This window comes from Echinops telfairi, unplaced genomic scaffold, assembly GCF_000313985.2.
Source record: "Echinops telfairi isolate 266 unplaced genomic scaffold, ASM31398v2 ScPeMD7_24;HRSCAF=84, whole genome shotgun sequence".
NCBI lineage: Eukaryota > Metazoa > Chordata > Mammalia > Afrosoricida > Tenrecidae > Echinops > Echinops telfairi.
Window position 1 is genome coordinate 444,094 of NW_022103921.1, and position 8,573 is coordinate 452,666.

Genomic DNA, 8,573 nt, shown 5'->3' on the forward strand with positions numbered 1-8,573 from the left:
AAGAATATTAAATTACCATGGAGTGCCAAAAGAACAGAGAAGTCTGTCTTGGAAGAAGTACAACCAGAGTCCTCCTTACAAGGGATGGTGAGACTTCGTCTGATATACTTTGGACATGTTGTCAGGAGAGATCAGTCCCTGGAGACGGACATCACGCTTGGCAAAGTGGAGGGGCAGTAAAAAAGAGGAAGACTCTTGATGAGAGGTATTGACACAGTAGTTGCAGCCATTGGCTCATGCACAGGAACCATTGTGAGGATGGCGCAAGGCTGGGCAGTGTTCCATTCTGTTGTGCATAGGGCTGCTGTGGGTCAGAACCAATTGGATGGTGGATCTAAAAACAACAACAACAACAACAACAACAGACAAACAAGTAGTGCCTGCCTATGAGGTGCATTGGGAAGATGTAAATTTGGTGTCCCTCCTGGGAAACGTGAATGTCACCAGTGAACTATCAATATACACATCATAGGGATAGAAAACTGTTAGGGATTAGAAGATACTGGGCGATTAAATGAAAACATAGCCCGAACGTTTTTCACAACTACATTAATATGGTGAGATATATAGTTTTAAGTGATTTCAGTTGAGGCAGCAGGGTTGCGTTATGACTGTATTTTGTATTAATACACAACATGGTTAATATAATTAAAATCAATGTGATATATGATTAATTCTAATTACAGTGAACCCTCGCCACTTTGCGCTTCGACTTCCGCGGCTTCACTCTATCGCGGTTTTTGCATAACAGCGCATGCTCTGTCATTACTGCCACTGATTGGCTCATACTGTACACGCTTGATGCCATAAATAATATAATAAATAATAAATGATCATTGTAACGTCCAAAATGTTTTACTGTATTTCCCCTTTTTCGTTTAATAAATTGGGTAATACGAGTGTAATGGTGACTAAAGGGTGTTTTTTCATGTCCTCTATGCTCTAACTACAAAAATATTTGATTTACAAATAAGGAATCCTACTTCGCGGAATTTCATTTATCACGGTAGGGTCTAGAACTGATTTACCGCGATAAACGAGGGTTCACTGTATTAGTAATACAATATAATCATATGTGCTAATATTGAATACATTTTATAGTCTTATGTATACATAAGAATCACCTGCAGTGTACTGTGAAAATATAAATTCTGAACCAGTATATCTGGCTTGGAAATGTGAATTCTCAGCAGATTGTTGAACTGGAATGAACTGGTTAGAAGTCCTGAAATTGACATGATGGCTTGGCATGGACCTTGGGCAGCTCCCATCTTGATCTCTACAACATGGCCGCGGGCCTTGTCAGAGTAGTTAACATGTGTACTGAATTTTCTCTCATGTATTGGATGTGATACGGAAAGATGATTGTTCAAGTGAAGGCATTGAAGCTTTGAAGAATTTTTAAAATTCAAGAAGGGTATCTGTAACAATGAGTCAGCGTTTGACCAGAATAGCAGAACCACTAGGAGACATATGTGTGCATCCATCCATCCATCCATCCATCCATCCACCCACCCACCATCCATCCATCCATCTAAGTATGTTAAGGAGTCCTTATAATGTAATGGTTTAGCATTTGCTACTAACTGAAAAGGAGCCCTGGTAGCCTAATGGGTTACTATTACATGCTGTCTGTTAACCTAAAAGTCATCAGGTTGAAGCAACCAAGTACTCCATGAGAGAAAAGATGAGGTTTTCTACTCCAATGAAGAGTTACAGTCTTGGAAACCCATAGAGGCAGTTCTACCCCTTCCTATTGGGTCGCTATGATTTAGAATTGACTCAAAGAAAGTAAGCTTTTTTTTTTTCTTTTGTTAACTGAAAAGACTAATAGGTTGAACCCTCTCAGTGACTCTGAGGGAGAAAGATCTATCCACTTAAGAGTATGCTCTAGAAAATCTGATGAGTCAGTTCTACTCTGCTGTATAAGTCAAAATAGACTCCACAGTATCAAACAACCCACTTTTTCCAAAGAAATATATAGTTATTTATTTATTCATTCTTTTACTACAGAGCTGTACTTTAGTTACTCACAGATCAGTTTCAAAAACCCCTTAGGGACAGGAACCTGAATAGTCTTTGGCTAGCAAAAAATATGAGTCTACAAAATATTTATATTGAATCATTGACAATCTATTTCTTTACAACTACCTTTGTGCATGATCTCTAGTTGAAAGAGAGATACAGAAATCCATACTTATTTTCTGTCCAGAAGAACTTTATTATTCCCCAAAAGGAGAACTGGCTGACATTTCCTTAGTTGCATTTTATTTTGTCTTTTCTTTGCAATTGTGAATTTAAAATGCCGTATTATTTCATTTTGGCTCTCCCAGTTCTGCCACAAGGAGCCCTGGTAGTGTACTGGGTGACACATTGAACTACTTACTGAAGGCAAGGTTAGCACTTCGAATCCACTAAATACCCATTGGGGGAACAGTGAGGCTTCCTATCCCCATGAAGATTCACAGCCTCAGAAACCCTCTATAAAGTTGCTATGAGTTGGAATTGACTCAATGGCAATGTGTTTTATTTTTTTTAGTTTTGCTTTGTTTTTGTTTGTTCTTTCTTTTTTTTAACAAAAGCGTTCTGGTGGCAGGGTAAGCTAAGCATTGGGATGCTCACTGCCAGATTTGTGGTTCAAAACCATCAGCCTTCACTATCCCAATGAGTGGTTCTACTCTGTGCTGTGTGGGGTGCTATAATTTGGAATCAATTCATTGGCAGTGGGGTCCTCCCAACACATTGGCATGCAATGTGACCAGGGCATTGGGAAATGCGGACTTGGTTGTCACTTCCTCTTGGTTCTACCTTCCCTTTACCCATTGACATTCTGGGCTCTGGGCCCAAGTCCAGGGCTTTCCTATTTATCATGATGAAATTAGCTGTGTTCGTCTGGGTAAACTAGAGAAACAAATTCATAAACACACATATGTGTATGAGAAAGAGGTTTATATACAAGAACAGTTGAATATTGAGAAAACATCCCAGCCCAAGTCCCTAAGTCCAATATTAGACCATATGTCCAATACCAATCTATAAGGTCCTCTTCAGACTCACGAAACACATGCATTGACACCGAGTGCTGGAAGATCACAGGCCAGTGGGTTAGAAGTCTTCTGGATCCAGTGGTATTGTAAGCATCTCAGCGCTGGCAGGGGTCTCTACATGCCTTCTTTGGCTCCAGAGGTCTGGTTGCATCAGGGTAGGTCCATGTGGCTTCTCCTCAGGGATGTCTCTCTGGGAGTCAGCCTTGTCAGTAGAACAGTGGTTCTCAACTTTCCTAATGCTGTGACCCTTTAATACAGTTCCCCATGTTGTGGTGACTCCCAACCATAAAATTATTTTCTTTCTTTCTTTTTTTTTAAAACATTTTCTAGGGGCACATACAACTGTTATTGCAATCCATACACACATCAATTGTGTAAAGTGCATTTGTACATCATTCTCAAAACATTTTCTCTCCACTTAAACCCCCAACATTAGGTCCTCATTTTTCCCCTCCCTCCTCGCTCCCCGCTCCCTCATGAGCCCTGTATAGTTTATAAATTGGTATTTTGTCATATCTTGCCTTGTCTCCCTTCACCCACTTTTCGGTTGTCTGTCCCCCAGGGAGGAAGTCACACATAGTTCCTTGTAATCGGTTCCCTCTTTCCTACCCATTCTCCCTCTACCCTCCCTGTTTTGCCACTCACACCACTGGTCCTGTAGGGGTCATCTGCCCTGGATTCCCTGTATTTTCAGTTCCTATCTGTACCAGTGTACATCCTCTGGTCTAGCCAGACTTGCAAGGTCGAATTCGAGTCATGGTAGTGGGAGCGGGGAGGCATAAAATTATTTTCATTGCTACTTCATAACTCTAATTTTGCTACTGTTAAGAGTTGTAATGTAAATATCTGACATGCAGGATATATTTTCCTTGTTACAAACTGAACATAATTAAAGCATCGTGATTAACCACAAAACCAATATGTAATTACATATTGCGAAATATTTATTTCTAGTTACAAATAAATGAAATTTTGTCTTGAAGCATGGTGGAGCATGGATAACAGTCTTCACGCTGGGTACTCGTCTGTGGGTGTATCTGCATGTGGGTGGACCCACCTGGAGACGGAGAGAAGTGCGGTATCTTGTTCCTAAGACCATCAGAAATATGTGCTTTCCGATGGTCTTAGGCAACCCCTGTGAAAGGGTCATTCGACCCCCAAAGGGGTCGTGACCCACAGGTTGAGAACTGCTGCAGTCATGCATCTCCAAGGAAGCAAACAGAGAAAGAGAAGTGTCTCCTTCCTCCAAGGAGGAAATCCAGGCATTCTCAGAATTCTTAAGGAAAAGCCCTGCCCACAGAGAGCTCAATGACTATGGTTTAATTGACAGACTAGACTCCACCCCTTCACTCTGAATCCTATGAAATCCCAAATTGACACCAGATTATGTAACTACCACATTAGCACTACATTTTGCTTCATTGAGGATCATGCTTATTTAAAGAACTTTCAGCTTTACAGGCCACTGACACCTTACAATCAACTTCCAAATCAAACCCAGCAAAACAAAACAAAACAAAACAAAATCCACTGTTATCAGGTCAATTCTTTTTAATAGCAGCCTTGAAGGAAAGACTAGAACTGCCTCATGGGTTTTCTGAGGCCATACATCTTTATGGAAGAAGAAGCAGACTGCCATCTTTCTCCAGCAAAGGGGCGAGTGAGTGTGAATGGCTGACCTTTCAGTGAGCATTCAAGCACTAAACCACTGCATCACCAGGGCTCTTGTCAAGTCTCACTTTAATAAAGATTTAAATCTGTAGAGAGTGGCCAGGACCAGAGTCCTTAGCATCCGCATCACAATGGGAACCTCTTCAAAATGCAAATTCTCTGACCCCTTCTCAATTTAACAAATCAGGAAATCTTCAGCAATCTGTTTGAACAAACCCCCTGGGTAAAGCTGATGCTTATCATTGTTGCTACTTTTAATAGATGCTGTCCATTCAATCCTGGCCCAGTGTGACCAGAAGCTGAATGGGAATGAATCTTCGTGATGCATCGTTTCAGTGGACTCATTTGAGTGGCTCACCTGGAGTTTCTCCATAGTCTGTCTTAGTCTGGCAGGTTCCTGAAACTTGTTCAACATCACAGCAAAATACAGAACTTTCTTGACAGGGGGCACAATGAGGTTCATTGGTTAGAAAGCAAGCCCAGGTTTCCCACCTGAAAATCAAGAATTCTTCAGCTAAGCCACCACTTTACCTGATACTGTGGAAAGATATATATTAGAGCAAGTGTCTAAAGGCAGCCTGTGAGAGACAGTCCCTCCCTACTTTTGAAGATACTGAATCCAAAAGTATTGTGTCTCACTAGTGACAGATTAACTATAAAACACTTCATGTTATTTAATTCTTATGTATGCAAATGACACATAACTCATCCAAAAAAGAGTATACATTAAAACAAGGATTTATTACTTCAGCACATGTGTGGGGGTTAGAAATCTGGGTTTAGCTAGGTGCCTCTGGCTCAGGATCTCTCACAGGCTGCAATTAAGATGTGGGCTGGGTTTGTAGTCATCCCAAGGCTTGAATCTGCTTCCAAGCTTACTCATGAAATTATTGGCAGATTCATGGCCTCTTTGGCTGTTGACTGGAGTCATTAACTTCTTCCTAGGTGGGCGTTTCCATAGGGCAGACACAAAATGGCAGCTCAGAGGGAAGAAACACAAGGAGGGTGCCTCAAATTGAGTCATAACCTTTTTATACTCTAGTCTCTGAAGGGTTCGCCCATCACACGTGCTATAGTCTGCCCCTTGGAAACGAATTACTCCCTCCAGTCTCTATTCAATGGCAGATGATTGCTTATACAAGGGCACCAGTACCAGAAGTACAATCCTTAAGAGCCATTTTAGAAGGCTGCTACCTCAGGGTTCAAGATAAAACAAGTGGTAAGATTTTAGAGCTGAAGATCACAGGCCAGTGGGTGTGAAGTTTTGTGGATCCAGTGGCGTTGTAAGCATTTCCGTGCTGGCAGGGGTCTCCATATGACTCCCTCCAGTTCAGGGTACCAGAGTAGTACCATGTGTCTTGTCAGCTGCAATGCCTCCCAGGAAGTGAGCCAACATCTTGCCCGCAACAAGCTATTTCTCCTTAGCACCTCTAAATGAGGTCATCAAGCTGCCACCTGATCGACAGGCTAAACTCCAACCTTTCACTCTTAATTCTCAAATTAACACCAGTTTATGTAACTACCACACTCTTCTTACTTGCTCTTAGTTGGTGCCTACCTGCCATACTGCCATACTGCTCATTGACACACAAAAAAGTCATCAGCTGACCTACTCCTATCTTGAAAATTTCAAACCTACAAACTGTTCTACATCCATCTTCTCTTCCCTTCTTGAAGTTACAAAAAGGTGTATTTTCTGCAGATCTCGGCTTGGGATCCTATTCTTTACCACGTCCCCTTACCAAATACTTCATTCCTTCCATGATGCCATACCTCACCTGTACTTTCACTCTCCACCCTTAATAGCATCCATTTACAGCATCTTCCATCTCCATGCAGAATAAAAAGTAAACACATTCTCTTGATTGCACAATCCCTTGCAGCAGCCGCATGAACTTTCATCTTCCAGCCAAGCTTCCTGAGTTCATATTCCCTCCCTGTCATTGACTGTGTGCCACCCACACAACCCAGCTATTTGCCTTCTGTTCTCTCACTCGGGGCACTGATACTTTTGCTTATAAATTCCTCATAATATTGTAAGCCTTTGCCATGATCCTCAGAAACTTCTGGCATAATCACTAAATCCTAGAACAATATATCCTGGTGGACTCTATTTAACATGCATAAAAACTAAGTCATCAACTTCTGCTTTTCTCTTATTCTTGGGGACAACCTGAGTGGGCCCATTCCCTGCACAAACCTCTCATATAATCCTAAGGTTTTTTTTCAAGAACTCTCTGATCCTGGAGACTTATTTAGGCTCCTGACTCAGCCACTCAGGCACCAGTCATGCTGACTGATTATGATTCCATAAACACTTCATTCCTTCTTCCACTTCTATGTCTTCTAATGGGCCAGTCTTTAACAGAGTACACTATTCCCTAACCCACCCCATTCTACTGCTGATTCCTACTCACTTCTTGAGTTCCATCTCCAATGTTACGTCAACCTGGAGCAATTCCTCTATGCACACTGAACTTCCCCTAGCATGCTATTTAACTCACAAATCTAAATAACCAAATTACAGGGCAACCAGTCATTCCAAACTGTTTTTGATATTTCTTCTCTCTTTCCCACAACCTAGCCTCCTCTGGTTGAGTAGTTTGATTTCCTCCACGCTTCCATCTGGCATTGGTTTCAAATATCTATTTACCTTTGTCTGTCCACTAGTTCATGATCTTAGAAATGGTGCTAGAAATTTAAACATTCAGTAAATTTGTTGAAATAGGCTTCCCTGAGGGGGTTGGGTAGAGAGCAAATGTTTTGAGAATGATGAGGGCAATGAATGTACAAATGTGCTTTACACAATTGATGTATGTATGGATTGTGATAAGAGTTGTATGAGCCCCTAATAAAACGATTAAAAAAAAAAAACAGACTTACCTGAAACATATTTTGTAAAGAGTCTATAAAAATTGAAACACAAGACTCATTGGTACGGAGTGAATTCCAATACATAACCATATAGGGCAGAGGAGAATTGCCCCATAGGGGTTTCAAGACTATAAACCTTTATGGAAACAGACTGACATCCTCTACTCCTATGGTACAGCTAGTGGATTTGAACTTTTGATTATCAGTCAAACAGTTAATTCCTGGACCACCAGGGATCCTTAATGGCTCTATAGCATTCCACAATTTACATAGTTATTATATACAATAATTTACTTAGATACTATTCTACTTTTAGATATGAAGAGTTTGTTGTTGTTTACTATTGATTAAGAACTTTGTTATTTAATTTTATTTCTGGTGTTTTAGATGGTTTCTTAGGATTACATCCTAAACATAGAGTTATTCAGGCAAGGGATCTAGTATTTTTAAAGACTGATGAACATTGTTAAGCTGCTTTCCACAATTGAAATTCCATGTTATATGACTGATTTGCAAATTACACATTAAATCTTTATATACCATGAATATGCATGTAAAATCATCTCAGTGAAATAGCTGCTTGTGGCTATCATTTGGTTTCACTAAGAATACTTCTTGACTAGTGGAGGTCATAAGGAACTTGAATCTTGCAGGCCTTAAAAAGAAAATTTTAAATGTTCTGCATACATCTTGTAACACATTAGGTAAACAGCTTTAAAACCCAGAATATAAGCCTACAGTTTTTTTCTCTCATTTTTGCTGATTTCTTCTTCAGTTACCTCAATGGGTAATATTGGCTCTTAATAACGGATGTTAAAGGTGGCAATGCCTGGAGGAGAAAACAATGGGACTGACAGTTCTGGGGGGACATGGGAGAGGGGGAGGTGGGGGGAAGGAAATAGGGGTTACAAAACCCAGGGACAAGGGAACAACAAGCGATCCAAATTGGTGGGAGGTGGGTGTGGGAGACCTGGTAGGGCA